Source organism: Furipterus horrens, unplaced genomic scaffold (assembly GCF_987537825.1).
Source record: "Furipterus horrens unplaced genomic scaffold, mFurHor1.1.pri manual_scaffold_1, whole genome shotgun sequence".
NCBI classification, from domain to species: Eukaryota; Metazoa; Chordata; class Mammalia; order Chiroptera; family Furipteridae; genus Furipterus; species Furipterus horrens.
Genome location: NW_028327171.1, coordinates 191,983,146 through 192,006,756, shown reverse-complemented (window position 1 = coordinate 192,006,756; position 23,611 = coordinate 191,983,146). Strand labels below are relative to the sequence as shown.

Sequence of the window (23,611 nt, the reverse complement as noted above, 5' to 3'; positions counted from 1 at the left end):
AGTCTGGAGGCAAGAGATGTAGGGAAACACTAACAATTACCTTTGTGGATGACTTGTCCCCTCCCCTTCACTTGTATGTGCTAAACAGAATCAACTACGTAGTGATAACTAAGCACCAAATACCTGTCTATTACTCTGGCTGGAGTGGCTCAGTGGATTGAGTGTCAGCCTGTGAATCAATGGTCGTCGGTTTGACTGCTGGTCAGGGCAGTTGTCTGGGTTGGGGACCAAGTCCCCAGTTGGGTACAATCAGTTTCTTTCACTCACTTTCTCCCTGCTTTGCCCTCTCTTGGAAAATAAGAAAATAAAATATTTTTGAAAAGTCTGTCTATCCCCCTACAGTACACACACACAGAACACACAATGAGCTGTGATGTAGTTCTATCTGACTGACTTACTACAAGGCATTTTTAGAGCAGAAGACATTGCAGAGTTCTAAGAAATTTTTATGAAACAAAATTTCTAAAGACACTGTATTCCCAGACACTGCCTCTCACCCTTCCATTTATTTTTGGACAAATGCAGGTTTGGCTAGAATTACCTCCACTTGGAAACGCATAACAAGTACAAAGCTGCCAACACACATGATTTTGATATGTGTAATTATTATTTTAACACAGGAACAGAGGCAGGTAAGTAATTTAAAAAAATGACACAAGAAATAGATAAAATTTAGGTAAAGTCTTCTCCATATGTTTAAAGCAGTTAAAACATGAAACCTTTAAAAGAGAAGTGCAAAGTGAGTTGGCAGAGACAGAAAATGAATTGAAGATGACAAGAAAACCATCACAAAAGGGAAGGCTACATTGGGATGAATAAGAACTAAACAAATATTGCTACAAACAGAGTCACCTTCCTAGAGGACAGTTGTGAAAATGTAAGAAAATCTCACAGGAAAACGAGGGGAATGAAAGCAATTCAAAAAAGTTGTGGAGGGCAGTGAGTAATATATGCACCTGTGGTGGATCACGCAAGTAGATTTTTAAATTGAAAGCCATGAAAAAAATATCTTTACAAAAAAAAGGAAATATGAATCTTCAGATTTAAAAAATACATATATCATTTTCCAGAAAAAAAAAAAAACCTTACACAATGATTTACCATGAGAAACATCACAGAAAAGTTACTTAACTTCCATGTTTAAAAATAAGTCTGTCAGCCCCAAGGCAAAAAAGAAAGAAAAAACATTGCAAAAGTAGGCAAGGAAAAAGGACCCAGTGCAGTTACAAAGAGAAAATAATCAGGCTAGCCTCACACTTTTCCAGAGCAAGAGTCAATGCCAGAGCACAGTGAAACAATGTGTTATAGAATTACGGGGGTCGGGGAGGGGGGTGCACCATTCCATAACCTTAAACACATTCAAGTTGTTTGTTCACAAAAGCAACAGGAAGACATTTAAAATATACATCCATGGGCCTGAAAACAAAACCTTCCAACTAAACACCAAATCAACACAAAATGCTCAGCAAAGAGGATGCTAGTGAAAAGAGTCCTGGTGGTGATCTTGACTCCATTTAGACCCAAGGCTAACACTGCTCACCAAGCATGGCCCCACCTCAGGACTGTTGTAACTGCTCTTCTTCCGCATCCCTCACTTTGTTCCAGTCTCTATTGAAACTCTCCAACTCAGAAACCTGTCTCCTGGCTTCTCTATCAAAAATAACCCTCCCTCATCACCCTTCCGTGTCTTAATGTATTTTACTTTCTATTCACACCATTGATCACTTCCTGAAGTTAACAAATATGTATATATATTGTACTATCCACTATTATAAAGGATATCTGTGACAGGAGGACCGTTTTTCTGTTTTGTTCATTCACTGCTATATTCTCAGCATTTAGAACAATGCCCATTGGTTGAATGAACCGTGAAAATTATGTTTACCTTTCAAACTTGCAAATGTTAAAAACTGTGAGAATGTAAAACTAAAAATATAAACACAACAAGTAGGTCATGGGGGGTAGGGGCTAAGTGAAATACTCTTAGTTCCTCAAACGTGAAGAGCAAGAAATTAATAAAGTCTAGGTTTGACAAACTAAAAAATCTGTGGGGAACCGCTCCTTGTGGTTTCGGGAATTGTAACCCCAGCCGTGAGCCAGACCTCCCCAACCCCGAGAAGTCTTTTAAGTCTCAACAGAACACTGGAAGGCTGTGCGGGAGACACACTGAAGGCCATTCAGAGGGTTTCCATGGGATTTGGATTTAAAGAATGCTTATTATGTCCCTGGCTGGTGTGGCTCAGTGGATTAAGCCCCAGCCTGTGAACCAAATGTCGCTGGTTCGATTCCCAGTCAGGGCACATGCCTGGGTTGCATGCCAGGTCCCCAGTTGGGGGTGTGCGAGAGGCAACCACACATTGATGTTTCTCTTCCTCTCTTTCTCCCTCCCTTCTCATCTCTCTAAAAATAAATAAATGAAATCTTAAAAAATACAGAATGCTTATTATGATTTGGAGTTTGCTCTGCTTTTCTTATCTCTTAGTTAACTATAAAAAACCTCTAGCAAGGAATGTATGGAGCCTTGCACCTAATGCCAGTGTGGTGTCAAGATGTTTAATAGACCCCTGCCACAGACTGGTCAATGTGCCCTCTGTATTGATACTTGTAATCTATAATTGTCAACTGTAATGCAGGCACCTAAGAGCTATTGATGATTTCTCAATTTTGTCCCTGTATCTCCCATGCATACCATCCTCAATAAAAAGGATAAGGAACTAAAGTCTTGTGCTTTCTCCACTAGAGGGAACAGCCGCCTCCCTTACCCCCCAGACAAAATATAGTGTCCTGAATAAGTTTGTTCCACCGTGGTCATGAAATCTTTGCTGGACTTAGTATTTTCCAGCCGAGCCAGGGTGTTGTAGGCAGCACCGCCTCATCTGGTGCCCAACATGGGCCCTCTACCATCCATAATGTACTCTTATTAAGATCTTTCAGATATCAACCCATGGCAAGAGACAACTCTGAGCCGGCAGTCAACCCCCTCCCAGCGCCCTAACTCAGCAAGAAGTCGTTATAGAAGAGAGTTTCGATGACCCCTGTCCCATCCGGTCTCTGGCACAAAAAATCACTCTGCGGCCCCCAAACACTCCCCACCCCTCACCTCTTTTTATTAAAACAAAAAAGCTAGAATGACATCCCTGGTTCCCATACCGCCCCCCTTCTCCCAGCTGCCTGGGAGATAACAATATTTCAGGGCTGTAAGTCCCCCACCGGGGAGAGAACAGGGTGCTTCAAAGTGAAAATAAACAACCTCATTCTACTTTGATCAGCCTGTCGCACCTGCAGCTGCCAGAAGGCCAGACCGCTAACAACGCTCACAAAAAAAATCCCCCTCTCTGCTCTCTCCCTATATGGTATTCCCTCATTTATGGTGGGTATTACGTTCTAGACCCCCCAGCGATAGGTGAAAATCCGCAAAGTAGGAACTTTACATTTATTTTAGTATTTATATATATTTTAAAGCTTTACAAACCCTTCCCACACACTTATAAACCATTCCCAGTACCTTATAACCTTTCCCACTCCCTTATTAATCTTCTCCACAGTTTTATAAACACCACTTATGTTCTTAAACATATTCTACACTCTTAAACCTATGTAACTTTAACAACATATGTATACAGTACCGCAAAATTCCACGATATTGCAAAAAATCCACTACAAATAATTAAATAATTTTTAAAATCCCGTGATACAGTGAGGCCATGATAAGTGAACCGTAATATAGAGAGGGACTACTGTAAAAGAAATCCCTTCTCCTCTAGAAAGGCGGAGTCCTGACAACCCCGCGGCAGGGTTCCCTCCCCCCCTTGCTAAGCTCGGAGTCCTAGCCACCTGCAGCAGGGCTCCCATGGGGGCTGACCTTGGCCTGCATCACCCAGGAGTCCCCAGGACCAGAGCCCCCAGTGGACATCTACAGACAATGTCAGAGAACCACCATCCTGCCCCTGCACAGCTGATCCTCCACAGAGGGTGGAGGCTGGTGGTTAAGTGGTCAGTCAATACCTGCAGCTGACTGGCCTGGGTAAATCCACCCCCCACCTTAATCTGCCAAGAGCAACCAAGGTGAAACTACAAGATGAGGGAGTACTCAGCCCACAAAAAGGGTGCACCTGAGTATATAGCTTGGGTAATAGAGAAAGATGTGCCACTGGACCGTACAGAATACCTGCTACATTTAGGTCACACTACCAAGACACGGAGTCAAAGCAGCTCTATCTAATACATAGAAACAAACACAGGGAGGCTGCCAAATTGAGGAGACAAAGAAACATGGCTCAAATGAAGGAACGGATCAAAGCTCCAGAAAAAGAATTAAGTGAAATGAAGATATGCAATCTATCAGGCACAGAGTTCAAAACACTGGTTATAAGGTGGCTCAAGGAACTTAGTGAGGACCTCAACAGCATAAAAAAGATTCAGCGAGAAACAAAGAATAGACTAACAATAAAGAACAATTTACAGGGAAACAGTAGAAGAGTGGATAAAGCCGAGAATCAAATCAATGATTTGGAACATAAGGAAACAAAAAACAACCAGTCAGTACAACAAAAAGGAAAAAGAATTTTTTAAAATGAGGATACTGTAAGCAGCCTGTGGGACAACATCAAGAGGTCCAACATTCTCATCATAGGAGTGTCAGATGGAGAAGAGGAAGAGAAAGAAATTGGAAATTTTTTTGAAAAAATAATGAAAAAAATTTCCCTAATTTAGTGAAGGAGATATACATGCCAGTTCAGGAAGCACATAGGATACCAAACAAGATAGATGCAAAGAGGCCCACTCCAAGACACATCATAATTAAAATGACAAGGATTAAAGATACAGAGAGAATCTTTTTTTTTTTTTTTACCAAAATTAACTTTGTTTTCTATATAGAATTTTTGTTTTTCAATTACAATTGTCTCATTTTTCCCCCATTGCTCCCCCCCCACCCAGCCCACCCCTTCACCCACAATCATATCCCCCCCGTTGTCCATGTCCATGAGTCATTTATACATGTTCTTTGACTAAATCCTTCCCTTACTTATCCCCCTTCTCTCCCTTCCCCCTCCCCCTTAATAACTGTTATTCTGTTCCTTGTTCTATTTAGTTCATTTGTTTGTGTTGTTCCTTAGTCTCCTGTATTAGGTGATATCATATGGTATTTTTCTTTCTTTGCTTGGCTTATTTCACTAAGCATAATTCTCTCTAGTTCCATCCATGTTGTCGCAAATGGCAGGAGTTCCTTCTTTCTTTCTGCTACATAGTATTCCATTGTGTAAATGTACCACAGTTTTTTAATCCACTCCTTTACAGATGGGCATTTAGGCTGTTTCCAGCATTTAGCTATTGTAAATAGTTCTGCTATGAACATAGGGGTGCATAAGTTCTTTTGAATTAGGGTTTTAGGAGTTTTCGGGTATAATCCTAGCAGTGGAATCGCTGGTTCAAAAGGCAGTTCCATTTTTAGTTTTTTGAGGAAATTCCATATCGTTTTCCATGGTGGCTGCACCAGTCTGCATTCCCACCAACAGTGCAGTAGGGTTCCTGTTTCTCCACATCCTCACCAGCACTTGTTGTTTGTTGATTTGTTGATGATGGCCATTCTGATTGGTGTGAAGTGGTATCTCATTGTGGTTTTTATTTGCATCTCTCTGATGGCTAGTGATGTTGAGCATTTTCTCATGTGTCTATGGACCTTCTGTATGTCCTCTTCGGAGAAGTGTTTGTTCATCAGGTCCTTTGCCCATTTTTTAGTTGGGTTGTCTGTTTTCTTGATGTGGAGTCATATAAGTTCTTTATATATTTTAGAGATCAGTCCCTTGTCTGAGGTTCATTGGCAATTATGTTTTCCCATATGGTTGGTTTCTTTTTCATCTTGCTGATGTTTTCTTTTGCTGAGCAGAAACTCTTTAGTTTGATGTAGTCCCATTTGTTTATTTTTTCCTTTATTTCTCTTGCCTTAGGAGATGTATCCATGAAAATATTGTTACGTGGGATATCTAAAATGTTCCTGCCTATCTTTTCATCTAGGACTCTTATGGTGTCACGGCTTACATTTAAGTCTTTGATCCATCAGAGAGAATCTTAAATGCAGTGACATAAAAGAAGAGAGTCATCTACAAAGGTGTTCCAAGAGACTATCAGCTGATTTCTCAAAAGAAACATTGCAGGCAAGAAGGGACTGGCAAGAAGTATTCAAAGTGATGAAAACCAAGAACCTTCAACCAAGATTACTCTACCCAGCAAAGCTATCATTTAGAATAGAAGGGCAGATAAAGTGCTTCCCAAAATAAAGCTAAAAAAGTTCATCATTACCAAGTCATTATTATATGAAATGTTAATGGGGCTTATTTAAGCAAAAGAAAATCAAAACTATAAACATTAAAATGACAACAAACTCGCAACTATCAACAACAGAACCTAAAAAAACAAAGAAACAACTCCAAAAATACAAAAACTAAGCAAACAACCAGAATAGGAACAGAATCATAGGTGTGGGGATCATTTGGAGGGTTATCAGCTGGGAAGGGGAAGGGGGAGAAATGGGGAAATGGTGCAGGGATTAAGAAGCATAATTGGTAGGTACAAAATAGACAGGGAGCAGTTAAGAATAATATAGGAAAGAGTGAAGCCAAAGAAGTTATATACATGATCCATGGACATGAACTAAGGTGGTGGGATTGCTGGAGGCAAGGGGAGTACTGGGCAGAGGGGATCAAAGGGAAGTGAAATTGGGACAACTGTAATAGCATAATCAATAAAATTATTTTAAAAATAAAGAAGTACCAGTAGGTGGTTACAGAATAGCCAGGGGGATATAAATTACATATAGGAAATGGAGTAGTTATAAAACTTATATGCATGACCCATGTACATAAATAATGGTGGGGGGATTGCCTGAGGGAGTGGAGGGTGATGGCTGGAGGGGGAGAAAAGGGAAAAAAATCAGGACAACTGTAATAGCATAATTAATAAAATATAATTTAAAATGTGTATCTGTTTAAAGTATAAATAATAATGATATATTGTGTGGCTTAAAAGATATATAGAAATAGAATATTGACAACAATAGCACAAATGTGAGAAAGGGAAAAATGGAAGTATACTCTTGTAAGAGTCTTATACTGTATAATAGTAGGATAGTACTTGCAGGTAAACTGTGATAGTTAAAGATGTATAGTATAAACACTAACACAGTCAGCTAATAAGTCAATAAAGGAGGTAAAACAATCATTTAAAAAAGCTTAAATGTGCCCCCCGCAAAGGCAGAAGAGAAAACAAGGTACAGATGGAAAATAAAAAACAAATGGAAGATGGAAGACTTAAACACAACCATGTCAATAATAATGCATCCAAATTTGAAAGATATAAAACAATATGGTTGCTTATAAAGAAAATATAATAGAATCTTTCAAAAAGCTATTAGAACTAATAGGTGAGATTAATAAGGTTACAAGATATGAAATCAATGTTAAAAATCAGGCATATTTGTATGTACTAATAAAAAATCAGAAGTTAAAATTAAAAACAATGCCATTTATAAGTTCTTAGTGACAAATGTGATGTGAGACCTGCACATTAAAAACTATAAAACTAGGTAGAGAAAAATTAAAGAATCACTATTAAGATTTCAATTATGCCCAAATTGACCAATACATTCTAAATAATTACAGTTAATAATCCCATCAGGCTTTAAAACAATTGACAAGGTGATCCTAAAATTCTCATGAAAAAAACAAAGGACTTAGAATAACCAAAGCAAAGTTGAAGAAGAAGAATAAGTTTCAAGAACTTATATGATCTGATTTTAAGGACTTATTTATGAAGCTACCATAATCAAGACTTTTGGGATGAAAAGCGCCCAGAGTTTTTCAATTTCAGTAGTATTGTTATAATAGGCCAGATAATATTCTGTTGTGGGGACTGTCTTATGCACTGTATGTTGTTGAGCAGCATCTCGACATACCAGAAACAAGTAGTGTTTCCCTAGCTGTAACAACTAAAACTGTCTCCTGACTTTGCCAAATGTCCCCTGGAGGTAAAACTGCTCCAGTTGAGAGGCCACTGAACAAAAAACAGAACAATGGTAGTGACCCACATATTAATCGATTTTTCATCAAAGGTAGTAATCCAATTCAATGGAGAAAGTATAGTCTTTTTAAAAAATGGTGTGGGAACAATTGGACATCATATGCAAAAAGTCAATTTATACCTTGTACTAGGTATCTATTCTGGGTATCTACCTGAAAATTTTCAAGACATCTGTTCACAAAGATATATGCACCCCTGTGTCCATTGCAGCATTATCCATGGTTGCCAAGACACAGGAACAAACAAAATTTCCTTCAATAGATGATTGGAAAAAGAGGGTATGGTACATACATATTATAGAATACTACTCAGCCATAAGAAAAGATGAAATATTTCCATTTGCAGCAACATGGATAAACCTTGAGAATATTTGCTAAGTGAAATAAGTCAGTCAGTAAAAGCTAAGAACCATCATGAACAAGAGTATGGTGGTTACCAGAGGAAAGGCAGGTGGGAAGATAATAAAGGGTAAAAATGGCCAAATATATGGTCACAGAATAACTTGACTTTGGGTGGTAGGCACAAAATGCAACACACAGCTCATGTATCATAAAAATGTACACTTGAAACCTATATATCTTATTAACCAATGTTTCCCCAATAAATAAAAACAAAACTCAACAGTAAAAATAAATAAATAAATACATAAACACTCTAGTTAGAATATGGATAAAAAGATGAAGAGGTACCTATCAAATATATATACACACACACATAGAGAGAGAGATATATAGAGAGGGATAAGTTGGACTTTATCACAATCAGAAACATTCTACTCTTTGAAAGATTCTGTTAAGTGAGTGAAAAGATAAGCTACAGATCAGATGAAAATACTCATAAATTACACTTTTAATAATGGACTTACATATACTAGAATACCTTTTTAAAATCTCTATAATAAGAAAACAATTCAAGTTAAAAATGGGTGAAAGAGCCCTGGCTGGTGTGGCTCAGTGGATTGAGCACCGGCCTGTGAACAAAAGGATCACCAGTCAGGGCACATGCCTGGGTTGGGGCCAGGTCCCCATTTGGGAGCACTTGAGAGGCAACTACACATTGATGTTTCTCTCCCTCTCTTTCTCCCTCCCTTATCCTCTCTAAAAATAAACACAATCTTTTTTTTTTTAAATGGGTGAAAGATTCAGACACTTCACTAAAGAAAATATATAGACACACACACACAAAAAAAAAAAACATGAAAAAAAGCTCAATAGTGTTCATTAAAGAAATGGAAGTTAAAATCACAATGACATAATACTACACACCTATTACAATGCCTAAAATTTAATAGCCTGTCTATACCAAGTGTTGGGTAGGATAGAAAGCACTTGCAACTTGTATACACTGCTGATACAGATATAAAATGGTACAACCACTTTGAAAAAGTTGAAGAGTAAAATGTACACCTAACATACAAGGTCTGTCCATAAAAAGTCCAACCATTGATAATCTAACGAAAATGGTTTGCATGACATCAATGTAAGCTGGTAGCCAGGGAGAGTGGACTGGAATGCGCATGCGTGAACAATGATGACTTCACTGTACTGGTCAGTGGGGGTGGTAGAAGCTGTTGAGTGAGCATGTGTAACATGTAGCCATTGCATTAAAAATGACTGAGGGAGTAACGAATCTGCATCAAATTTTGCATTAAGTTTGAACATTCCTCCATGGAAACTATTCTGATGCAGCTATGGGCAACTGGTGATTGGCAGATTCATCACTACACCTGCTCAGGCATCATGTCTGGTGCAGACTTTTGGTGAAACATCAAATCACCCAGGTGACTTGGCCCCACTACAGCCCAGATCTGGCGCCCACGACTTCTGGCTTTTCCCAAAACTAAAAATCACCTTTGAAAGGAAAAGAATTTTAGACTGTCAATGAGGTTCAGGAAAATATTAGAGGACAGCTGATGGCGATTGGGAGAACTGTGTAAGGTCCCAAGGTGCCTTCTGAAAGGGACGGAGGCATCACTGTCCTATGTACAATGTTTCTTGTACTTTGTATCTTCTTCAATAAATGTTTCTATTTTTCATATTATATGGATGGATACTTTCTGGACAGACCTTGTATGACAAAGCCATTCCAGTCCTAGATATTTACCCAGTAGAAATGAAAGCACATGCCCATACAATGACTTTTACAGAAATGTTCACAGCAGCTTTATTTGTAATAGCCAAGAATTGTAAACAACACAGATGCCCAGAAACAGGTGAATAAATAAATTATGGTATAGTCATACAATGGGATACTACACAGAAGTAAAATGGAATGAGTTGTTTATCCTGTGACATAGATAAATCTCAAAATAACTATGCTGAGTGAGAAAAGTCAGATTACGAAGTTCAGACTATATGATTTCATTTTTATAAAATGATAAACAAAGCAAATTGATCTTCAGTGACAAAAAGCAGATCCGTATATTTGGGGATAATGGGGTAGGCTTGTGAGGGAGGTAGAAGTAGGTATGGATTACAAAGAAAAACTAGGAATCTTTAGGGGTGATGGATATGTTAATTATCTTAACAGTGGTGATGGTTGCATATATGTATACATATATCAAAACTTACCAAATTTACACTAAATATATAGTTATTGTATGTCGATTATACCTCAGAAAAGATATTTAAAATAAAAACTGCTGGTATCTGTCTTCCACTCTGTCCTGTGGTTTTAGAACTTTTTTGAGATATAATTAACATATAACATTGTTTAAGTTTACAGTGTACTATATATATATATATTTATTGATTTTAGAGAGAGAAGAAGAGAGAGAGAGAGAAAGATCAATTTCTTGTTCCATTTAATTAATGCTTTCATTGGTGGTTTCTTGTATGTGCCCCAAATGGGGATTGAACTTGCAACCTTGGTATGTCAGGACGACACTCTACCCAACTGAACTACCCAGCCAGGGCTAAGGAATACAATATATTGATTTTATAATTTATGTATTACAATATGATTACCATAATAGTATTAACTAACACTTCTACCTCATCACATAATTATTTTTTTTCATAGTGAGAACAATTAAGGTCTAGTCTCTGAACAACTTTGAAATTTATAATACAGTATTCCCTCACTTATCATGGATATTACATTCTAGACCCCACAACAGGTGAAAATCCGTGAAGTAGAAACCTTACATTTACTTTAGTATTTATACATATTTTAAGACTTTATAAACCCTTCCCCACACTTATAAGCTGTTCCCAGTCCCTTATTAACCTTTCCCACTCCCTTATTAACCTTTTCCACACTTTTATAAACACTACTTATGTTCTTAAACATATTCTATACTCTTAAACCTACGTAACTTTAACAACATACGTATGTATACAGTACCACAAAATCCCGCGATATCGCGAAAAATCTGCGATAAATAATTAAATATAATATTTTTTAAAATCCCACAATACAGTGAGGATGTGATAAATGAACCATGATATAGAAAGGGACTACTGTACAGTATTTTTAGATACAATCACTATGCTGTACATTAGATCTTCAGGAATTTGGTTGTAAGTTTTTACCCTTAGACAACATCTCTCCTACACACTTATACCCATAACACATTCTCAAAGGTTTTCCATATTAACCATCGAATTTATTTATTTTTCTCATTAATCAATTTAGAACCCATTAGTAAGATTATTTTTAATTCTGATTTTATACCTGAAGTTTTAAGAATTCACTCAGCAACAAATACTTCTATTATTTGACAATAGAATTCACAGCAAACATATATGTGGCAAAAGAATACAAAGGCTTTGCCATTGTGACCATGTTAGTTAAGTAGAATTGCAGATATTTAGGTATCAAAACAATATCCCATTTAAAATGTCTAAAGCCTAAATTAGCTGATAGTGTACAGTAAATCCAGTCCCCCTTCTGGAGGGAAAAGATTTTCTATGGTGCTGAAAAATAGGCAGAATGAAATTATGCCAAAAAAAAAAAAAAAGGCAAATAGGAAAACAATTAATGATCCCTCCTTTTAAAGCAACATACTCCTGTCATTACTCCAAAAATATAAAGCTGAACTTGAAGATGTCACAGTACCAAAATGTGGGGAAAAAAGGATTACTTATACCTTACCTCACACATTGTTTTAAAATGTTGATGGAAGAAGGAAGATGGCGGAGGAGTGAGGGGAGGCTGCGCTCTCAGGCTCCCGAGACCCGTCTGCAGTTTGGTCTAATTGCAGACAGAACATCTCAGTGAGCAGCTGGACACTGGCAGGAGTCAAGCCCTGGCACAGCTGGATTAGAGAAAAACCATCTGGGAACAACCTGTTTAGTGAGGATAGCAGAGGAAAAAGGGACTAAACGGGATTCCTGTCAGGGGTGGCTGCCCGAGCTGCAGCTGGAAGGACACAAAGGCTTTTTAGCGACCACAGGCTTCCCCAGAGGGGAGTCAGGAGGAAAGCGGATCTCTGCCAGCTGGCAGCTGGCAGAGACGGGACTCGACAAGGTGGCATTGGCGCTGGAAGACGGGAGATAGCGTGCTGCTGGGCAAGTGAGAACATAATTTTTCCTTTGTATTTTTCTCTTGTGAACTGCGGAGGTGGGGGGGAAGTTTGGGGGTGATAGGACATTCTTGAGGAGCGCAGGTGCAGGAGTGCGCTCGCCCACTCCCCAACCCTCCCCTTGGGTCACGGGCGCGCATAGGGAAGTGCCCTCATTCACTGGCCCAGGTGCGCAGGGCCGCGAGTCCAGGTGCCCCTCGGACACATCCCAACAGACATAAGATCAGTGCCCCAACGGACTCAGGGAGGGCCCACTGGACACGCAGAAGACTGTGCACAGTACCCCCCTGGCCAGCTTCAGTGGGCGCCAGGCCGGAGCACAGAGCACTTGCTCAGGCTCTGCTCTAGCCCACCCAGGCGGGTGCGGGAATGGTGGGCGGCTGCAACGCAGGAACAGCAGGCAGCAGAGACTCACAGACACTCACTTCTACTGTGCACAAGTGTCCGGGGCCCCGCCCTAAGAGGCAAGAGACCAACTCCCGGAGCTTGACTTGGCAGGACTGAGGCTCTCAGGCGGCGTAGCGCACACACAGGCGCGCGAACGCAAGAGCACCTTGCCGGCTTCAATAGGAACAAATTGCTCACTTCCACTGTGCACGAGTGTCCAGGGCCCAGCACTGGGAGGCGAGAGACCAACTCCCGGAATGCAGTGCGGCAGACCTGAGGCAAGCTCTCGGGCAGCCTTGTGCGCGCACAGGCACGGGAGCGCAAAAGCAACCCGTCGGCTTAAATAGGCGCCAATCGCTCACTTCCACTGTGCCCAGGTGTCTGGGGCCCCACTCTAAGAGGCCAGAGACCAACTCCTGGAACGCTGCCCGGCATGCCTGAGGCAAGCTCTCGGGCTGCCTTGCCCAAGCACAGGCGTGCGCGCAAGGGCACCTCGGCTAGCTCCAACAGGCACCAAAGGAACACGCCATGCGGGCGCACACCACTGCTGCAAGGAACAGGAACCTCTGACCCGCCTCATTAGACCAGCTGTGGACACAGAAAAACAAAACGACACACAAAGGCTGAACTGACATCTCCACAAAAGAACTCAAGACAAAGTGGATAGAGTGACTCTCAATCAACTAGACAGAAGGAAGATCCTAACAAAGAGCATCTGAAATATAACCAGACAGGATAAACAAAAGACATAAAGGGTAACCCAAGAACATCAGGCTCAGGAGATCAAAGAGACTGCACTGCTGAAATCCCCAGATCTCCTATAAAGCATCTCATACCACAAAGGTGGGAAGTCAAAGCAGACAAACCCAAAAAACAAACATAAACAAGAAGAATCCAACATGGTAAGACGCAGAAACAACCTCTCAATGAAAAGAAAAGAGGAATCCCCAGAAAGAGAAGTAGATGGAATAGACATACCCCTAATGTCAGACACGGAATTCAAAACAATGGTGGTGAAGAAGCTCTATATACTCGACAACCTTAAAAACAACTATGACAACCTCCAAGGAAGTTACCAACAGCTCCAAGAAAATTACAAGGAACTTGCAGAGAACAGCACCAGCATAAAAAAAGACATAGAAACTATCAACAAGAACCAGGAAGAAATGAAGAATGCAATCTCTGAACTGAAAAACACAGTAGAATCAGTCAAAAGCAGACTAAACGAAGCAGAGGATCGGATTAGTGAGTAAGAAGATAATGTAGAAAAAAATTCTCAGACGATACAGCAAAATGAAAAAAGATTGAAAAAGTATGAAGAAGAGGTAAGGGAATTACAGGATAGCATAAGGAAGAACAATATCAGAGTCATTGGAATTAAAGAGGGATCAGAAGAACAAGGAATAGATAAACTGACAGGAGAAATAGTGACAGAAAATTTTCCCAACCTGATGAGAGAAAAAGTTATGCAAGTCCAGGAAGCACAGAGAGTTCCAATGAAGAGGAACCCCCCAAAACCCACTCCAGGGCACATCATAGTTAAAATGGCAACATTCCAAGACAAAGAGAGAATCCTAAAAGCAGCAAGAGAAAAACAGCGAATAACATACAAGGGAGCTCCGATAAGGCTATCGACCGATTTCTCAACAGAAACACTACAAGCCAGAAGGGAATGGTCAAAAATATTTCAAGCAATGAAAAACAAAGGCCTACAACCAAGAATACTCTACCCAGCAAGGCTCTCATTCAAAATGGAAGGTGAAATAAAGAGTTTCTCAGACAAAGGAAGACTAAAAGAATACGTGTCCACCAAACCAGCATTGTAAGAGATGCTAAAGGGAATGTTCTAAGAAAAAAGAAGAGAGAAAAAAAAGAGTAGAGGAACAGAGGTACAAAGGGAAATGAATAAATACATGTCAATAATAACCTTAAATGTAAATGGATTAAATGCTCCAATTAAAAGACATAGGGTGATTCTAAGAAGCACCAACAAACAATAGGAGTCACAAAAATGGGGAGACAGAGAAACAACCCCCCATAGAAAGGAAAGGTAGAGTCCCCAGAAAGAGTGCTAAATGAAATAGAGGGGAGCCAACTATCAGATATGGAATTGAAAGCATGGATTATGGAGAAGCTCAATGAGCTCAGTGGAAACTACGAAGAACTCCAGAAAAACTACAGTGAACTCCAGAAGAACTATAAGGAACTTACTGAGAATTATACCAGCATCAAAAAGGACATGGAAGCTTATCAATAAGAGCCAGGAGGAAATGAAGAATACGATCTCTGAATTGAAGAACACAGTAGAAGGAATTAAAAACAGGCTAGAGGAAGCAGAAGATCGGATCAGCGAGCTGGAGGACAATGTAGACAAAAACTCACAGACAGTGCAACGAAACGAAAAAAGACTGAACAAGACTGAAGAGGCTCTAAGACAGCTGCAGGACAACATGAAACGTAATAATATCCGTATCATAGGAATTCCAGAAGGAGAAGAAGAAGAGCAAGGGATAGAAAACCTCTTTGAAAAACTAATGACAGAAAACTTCCCTAACATGAAGAGAGAAAGAATCATGCAAGTCCAGGAAGCACAGAGGGTCCCAATGAAGATGAACCCCAACAGGCCCACTTCAAGACACATCATAATTAAAATGCCAACATTCAAAGACAAAGAGAGAATCCTAAAAGCAGCAAGAGAGAAACAACTAATAACATACAAGGGAGCTCCAATAAGGCTATCATCAGATTTCTCAGCAGAAACACTACAAGCCAGAAGGGAATGGCAAAAAATATTCCAAGCAATGAAAAACAAAGGCCTACAACCAAGAATACTCTACCCAGCAAGGCTCTCATTCAAAATGGAAGGTGAAATAAGGAGTTTCCAAGACAAAAGAAGGCTAAAAGAATACATCTCCACCAAACCAGCATTGCAAGAGATGCTAAAGGGTCTGCTTTAAGAAGATGAAGAAACAGAGAGAGACAGAGAGGAACACGAGTACAAAGGGGGAAAATGACAATGAATAAGTACTGAAAGAAAGAAGGAACTTCTACCATTTGCAACAACATGATTGGAACTAGAGAGAATTATGCTTAGTGAAATAAGCCAGGCAACAAAAGAAAATTACCTTATGCTATCACCTGTTACAGGAAACTAATGAACAACACAAACAAATGAGCAAAATTGAACCAGAGGTATGTAAACAAGAAATAAACTAACAGTAACAAAGGGGGAGATGGGAGGGAGAGAAGTGGTAAGAAGGGGAAGGGTCTAGTCAAAGAACATGTATAAATGACCCATGGACATGGACAACTGGGTGGAGACTGAATGTGGAAGAAGGGGGCAGGGCAGGGTGCAGGGAAGTAAGAGGGGGAAAAAAGTGAGACAACTGTAATGGAAAAACAAACAAACAGAAAATTTTTTAGTGGGGGGAAAAAAAATATAAAGAATAGAAATGCAAGTTCAGTGACTATTAGAAGGACAAGGATTTTCCTTCACACTGTATATATTTTCTCCCTATCTGATCCCTCCAGAATTTGGCATTCTAAAGAAGTAAGTAATGACCTAAGTTTCTTTGCATAAAACTAATAAGACCAGTTGTTAATAAAGGTTTTTTTTTTTTTTTTTTTTTTTTTTTTAACTAAGACTTTGAATGGAATGTCATGCCTAAAGGAGACATGCTTGGGCTTTGGTTGTTACCAAAAAGCCCTGAGCAACTGGGACTGGCTTTCAAAGGTAATAAAAGTCCACGAGATAAAAGGCCTGGTACCTTGGATGGATGAGCGGTCCATAGCAATCTTTCCAGGGAAGGAATGAAGGTTGTTTTCCTGAAAGATGGCTAGAAGGGACCTTAAGGCACAATGGAAAACCAGGAGGACCTGGAAAAGACAGATGTTTATAGGCAAGGCTGAATGCCAGGTATGTGGCTCAGCTTCTGTGCCCTGAAGGGCAGACTGAAGGTCACCCTAAATGTTCCTTGCGTAAGTTCCAGCAGAGCAGAACTAAAGATCATAAGTGATCATTTGCTGCTCTTGTTGTGTTTATGCAAATTAATAGGATAAATTAAAAATGAACTTAATGCAGTCCCTTTAATGACAAGGAGGGTAATCTTAGGGAGAAAAATCACGATTCAAGGAAGATCACAATGCCCAGTTGTAGACTATAAAGTAGTGCAGCTAACCGTCTTTAAAGTTTCTTTTCATTTAAAATTTGTTTTCATTTGAAAGTTAAACTATGTCTGTGGCATTATCAAAGATGTTTAATTTACAGGCAAGAAGAATGTCAAATGCCTTGCAACTGGATGTCTTTCCGATAAGACAGTCCTACAGATTTAGAGACTTGTATGTGGGTTATGTTACATAAATTAACATGTGTTTTCTGTTTTCAAAGGGTATAAGCCTACGATCTCATTACCTGAGTGATTGTCTGTACGTATAGGCCTCACTTAATCCTGTCTGCATTGCTGCCTCCTGAGACTCAATGGTTTGGCTGAACTAAGTGGCTGGGTTGGTGAAGAATGGGGTGGTCTGTGGGCTTCACTTTAAAACTGGTTTCTCTTTTCTATCCTAATGGCTTGGACAGAAAGAGCCCAGAGGCCTGAGAGGGGGGAAACCTAAAATATTTCCCTCAGTCCAAACTAAGTATAATGGGCAAAAGGGTTTTGGACAGGTGAGATGTACCTGGCATACCTTCCTCCAAAGAAGCCCTTCTTTTCCCTAATGTGGGACATTGAAAAATTAATACCTATCTTTTGTCATCTAGTGGTTATGGATTGATGTCCTTTAACCCTGTTGCCCCCAGAATACAACAAGGATGCCAGCCTGTTAAACCAAGCATGCCATTGTCCAGAGACAGCCAACCAACCTGGAGTCTGCACGATTCTTCCCCTTGTGGGAAGGCCACCCTCCCCTCCACACCCCCACTCTTATTAGGGATTTCTTGACACAAGGGTAGGTAGGACGACGACCATGTCCAGCTTGAAGCAGCTAGAGGAGCTTGAGACCTTAGTCCATTGTCCTTTATAAGATTGTAAAGGGTCTTAAGTCTGAGAGGGAGGGAGTTATTTTTTATTGTTAAAATATTTAACTAATTAATTAATTATTAAAAAAAAAGAAGAAGAATATATGAAAGGGTGAGGCAGGAGAGCTTGTATGTACGACCCATGGGCATGGACTTGGGGAGGGGATTGTTGGGGAAGGGGTTGCTGGGCGGAGGGGAGCAAAGGGGAAAGAATTGGAACTATTGTAACAATATAATCAATAAAATATACTTAAAAATAAAACAAACAAATAAATAAATAAATATTAAAAAAGAAAAAAGACAGGGTAACAGAATGGATAAGAAAACAGGACCCACACATTTGCTGTCTACAAGAAACACACCTCAAAACAAAAGATTTACATAGACTGAAAGTAAAGGGATATAAAAAAATATTCCAAGCAAACGGACCTAAAAAAAAGCCGGGGTAGCAGTCCTCATATCAGGCAAAATGGATTTCAAAGGAAGGGCAATAAAAAGAGACAAAGAAGGACATTTCATAATACTTAAAGGAACAATCCATAAAGAAGATATAACACTGATAAACATATATGCACCCAACATAGGAGCACCCAAATACATAAAGCAAATACTAGAAGATCACAAGAAGGATATTAACAACAACACACTCATAGTAGGGGACTTCAACACACCATTATCAACAATAGACAGATCATCGAAGCAAAGAAACACCAAGGATATACAGGCATTGAACAACACACTAAACCACATGGACTTAACTTATATAGAACTTTTCACCCCAAAGAAGCAAAATATACATTCTTTTCAAATGGACATGGGACATTTTCAAAGATAGACCACATAATAGGACAGAAAACAAGCCTCAACAAATTCAAGAAAACTGAAATCATAGCAAGCATCTTTTCAGACCACAATGCCTTGAAACTAAAAATCAACCTCAGAGAAAAAAATCAAAGACACCCAAACTCATGGAGAATGAATAACACGCTATTAAATAATGAATGGGTTAACAATGACATCAAAGAAGAAATCAAGAAATTTCTAGAAACTAATAACAATGAACACACAACAGCCCAAAACCTATGGGACACAACAAAAGCATTCCTAAGAGGGAAGTTCATAGCAATACAGGCATATCTGAAAATGATAGAAGAATCTCAAATAAAAAATCTAACCCTAAAGCTACAAGAACTAGAACAACAACAAACAAAGCCTAGGGCAAGAAGAAGGAAGGAAATCATCAAGATCAGAGCAAAATTAAATGACATAGAGACTAAACAAACAATTCAAAAAATCAACGAAACTAGGAGCTGGTTCTTAAAAAAAAAAATAAACAAAATCGACAAGCCCCTAGCCAGGCTCATCAAGGAAAAAAAGAGAGAAGACCCAAATAAACAAAATAAGAAATGAAAGAGGAGAAATCACGACTGATATCACAGAAATACAAAAGCTTGTAAGAAATTGCTACAAACAACTGTATGGCAAGAAGTTTGACAACCTAGAAGAAATGGACAAATCTCTAGAAACATATAACCATCCAAAACTGAATCAAGAAGAAGTAGAAAGTCTCAACAGACCAATAACAAAGAAGAATATTGAAACAGTAATCAAAAATCTCCCTGCACACAAAAGCCCTGGACCGAATGGCTTCACAGGTGAACTTTACAAAACATTTAGGGAAGAACTAACTTGTACCCTCCTCAAACTATTCCAAAAAATCCAAGTAGAGGGAAAAATCCCAAACTCTTTCTATGAAGCCAGTATTACCCTAATCCCAAAACCAGATCAAGACACAACAAAGAAAGAAAATTACAGGCCAATATCACTGATGAACAAAGATGCTAAAATCCTCAGTAAAATATTGGCAAACAGGATCCAGAATTATATTAAAAAGATAATACACCATGATCAAGTGGGATTCATCCCAGGGATGCAAGGATGGTTTAATATTCACAAACCAATAAGTATAATACATCACCTAAACAAAATGAAAGACAAAAATTACATGATCATATCAATAGATGCAGAAAAAGCATTTGATAAAGTACAACACCCATTTATGATGAAAACACTCAGCAAAATGGGAATAGAGGGAGCATACCTTAACATAATCAAGGCTATATATGAGAAGCCTGAAGCCAACATCATACTCAATGGACTAAAACTGAAAGCGTTCCCCCTGAAATCAGGAACTAGACAAGGCTGTCCACTCTCTCCACTCCTATTCAACATAGTGTTGGAAGTCCTAGCCACAACAATCAGACAAGAAAAAGAAATAAAAGGCATCCAAATTGGGAAAGAAGAAGTAAAATTATCATTATATGCAGATGACATGATAGTATACCTAGAAAACCCTATAAACTCCACTAAAAGACTACTCGATATATTAAGTGAATTTGGCAAAATAGCAGGGTACAAAATAAATATACAGAAATCTAAGGCATTTCTGTACACCAACAATAAAATATCAGAGACAGAGACAAAAAAGAAAATACCATTTACTATAGCAACAAGAAAAATAAAGTATCTAGGAATAAACTTAACCAAAGACATAAAAGACCTGTACACTGAAAATTACATAACATTGAAGAAAGAAATTAAGGAAGATACAAATGAATGGAAGCAAATACCATGTTCTTGGAGGGGAAGAATCAACATCATCAAAATGGCCATACTACCCAAAGCAATTTACAGATTCAATGCAATCCCTATTAAAATACCAATGACATATTTCACTGACCTAGAACAAATACTCCAAAAATTCATATGGAACCAAAAAAGACCCCGAATAGCAAAAGCAATCTTGAAACAGAAGAACACAGCAGGAGGAATCACGATACCAGACATCAAACAATACTACAAAGCCACTGTGATCAAAACAGTCTGGTACTGGCATAAGAATAGACATATAGATCAGTGGAACAGAATAGAGAGCCCAGAAATAAACCCAGGCTTCTATGGTCAACTAATATTTGATAAAGGGGGAAGGAACATAAAATGGAGTGAGAACAGCCTCTTTAACAAATGGTGCTGGGAGAACTGGACAGGAACATGCAAAAAAATGAAACTAGACCACCAACTTATACCATACACCAGAATAAACTCAAGATGGATCAAACACTTAAATGTAAGCCGTGACACCATAAAAGTCCTAGAGTAAAACATAGACAGGAAAATTTCAGATATCCCACGTAACAATATTTTCACGGATACTTCTCCTAAGGCAAGAGAAATAAAGGAAAAAATAAACAAATGGGACTACATCAAACTAAAGAGTTTCTGCTCAGCAAAAGAAAACATCAGCAAGATGAAAAGGAAACCAACCATATGGGAAAGCATATTTGCCAATGATATCACAGACAAGGGACTGATCTCCAAAATATATAAAGAGCTTATACGACTCAACATCAAGAAAACAAACAACCCAATTAAAAAATGGGCAAAGGTCTGAACAAACACTTCTCCAAAGAGGACATACAGAAGGTCCATAGACACATGAAAAAATGCTCAACATCATTGGGCATCAGAGAGATGCAAATAAAAACCACAATGAGATACCACTTTACACCTGTCAGAATTGCCATCATCAACAAATCAACAAACAAGAAATGCTGGAGAGGATGTGGAGAAACGGGAACCCTACTGCACTGTTGGTGGGAATGCAGACTGGTGCAGCCACTATGGAAAACAGTATGGAATTATCTCAAAAAACTAAAAATGGAACTGCCTTTTGAACCAGCGATTCCACTGCTAGGATTATACCCGAAAAATCCTAAAACCCTAATTCAAAAAAGCTTATGCACCCCTATGTTCATAGCAGCCCTGTTTACAATAGCTAAGTACTGGAAACAGCCTAAGTGCCCATCTGTAGATGAGTGGATCAAAAAACTGTGGTACATTTACACAATGGAATACTATGTAGCAGAGAGAAAGAAGGAACTCCTGCCATTTGCGACAACATGGATGGAACTAGAGAGAATTATGCTTAGTGAAATAAGCCAGGCAAAGAAAGCAAAATACCATATGATATCACCTAATACAGGAAACTAAAGAACAACACAAACAAACGAACTAAATAGAACAAAGAGTGAATAGCAGTTGATAGGGGGGTGGGGGGAGGGAGAGAAGGGGGATAAATAAGGGAAGGGTCTAGTCAAGGAACCTGTATAAATGACTCATGGACATGGACAACGGGGAGGGATATGATTGTGGGAGAAGGGGTGGGCTGGTTGGGAGGGAGCAATGGGGGGAAAAATGGGACAACTGTAATTGAAAAACCAAAAAATAAAAGAAAAAAAAATTAATGAAAAAAAAAAAATAAATAAAAATAAAAATAAAATGTTGATGGTTTGCTAAGAATACTGAATACATATATATCCCCAAATATAATGATAACATGAGTTACTGGTAGTTACACTTAAAAACTTTCAAGTTCCAACTTGAACATAAATGTATACACAAAATTTTCAGATATTAAGAGTATTTATTCAGCATCTTCAAGATGAACAAAACCACTACTATCCTCAGGAAAGTATAAAAAGAAAACTAACAACTTTAAGGGGGAAAATAGCAATGTATTTTAATGAAAAAAACATTATAACAAGGACACTATACATTAAGTTACTATATACATATATATATATATATACACACACATTTTGAAAAACTTTTTAAAAAATCCTGGTACAAATTAAATTACATCTTTCTCATACTCACATGATTAAGTAGGTATTTTGACAGAATATAAAGATGGAATACAAGCCAGTGGGCCTCAAAACTAGAAACTTTAATGAAGGACCAGACCCCAAAATCTGGTTTCAATCACTTTCAAGACTTTTAGTAGAAAATATTTATGTAGTAGAAGACATACCAGCTTTTTCTTTCAGTACGTTAACTGCTTATACAGAATATTAGTGCTGAGGAAAACGCCCACCATGGCCATGTTTATCTATACTTCATTGTTTTATATATATATATAAAGTTCACTTGGAGGCTTGGAACTGAAAACCACAATGAAGGAACAAGCTCACCTGCAATTATGAATTTCTAAGTGCTTATTCTGAATGTCCAACTTACTACTACAGATACTATACCTTGTAATACATGACACAAAAGAGCACTTGTCAAACTTTGCTGTAGAGCTGTTAGGAGAATGCCAAACATATATACTGAAAATTTTATGCACTTGTATTCAATGCCCTACTCATTTAAAAAATAACTAAATATTTAAAATATGTAAACATACTTTTAAAAAGCGATGCTAAGCACCTTTAAAATACAATACTGGCCCATTGTGACTGAACATGCATTTAGAGGACAAATGAGCTTTTAAAAACTAATTTACAAACTATTTTTAAAGAGCTACTCATTGAAATACTTACATGAAAATATTGATAGTTCCAGTTTCTACCTAAAAACCGAAAGAGTATATAATTAGGGACTTAAACTTCCTTCATGCTTTTATTTTCTTTTGTTTTTTGTTTGTGGGGAGGATGCATAGTAACTTTCCATCCTCATGATTAAAAAAAAAAGAACGGTATCAGAAGAGACATTCATGGAGAATGATGTGAAAGAAAAAATTTAAAACTCTGTTTTGTTCTTGATCA

General features: G+C 38.6%; 1 protein-coding gene across 1 annotated transcript in view; it reads right to left on the bottom strand.

Moving 5' to 3' along the window:
• Positions 1 to 22,982: 22,982 nt before the first annotated feature.
• The window catches only part of CARF (calcium responsive transcription factor), a 53,859-nt gene continuing 53,230 nt past the window's right edge, over positions 22,983 to 23,611 (bottom strand). Inside the window, exon 17 of the transcript XR_016509618.1 lies at positions 22,983 to 23,415. The gene's annotated coding sequence lies outside the window, so the exon portion shown is untranslated. The remainder of the gene's footprint in view (positions 23,416 to 23,611) is intronic.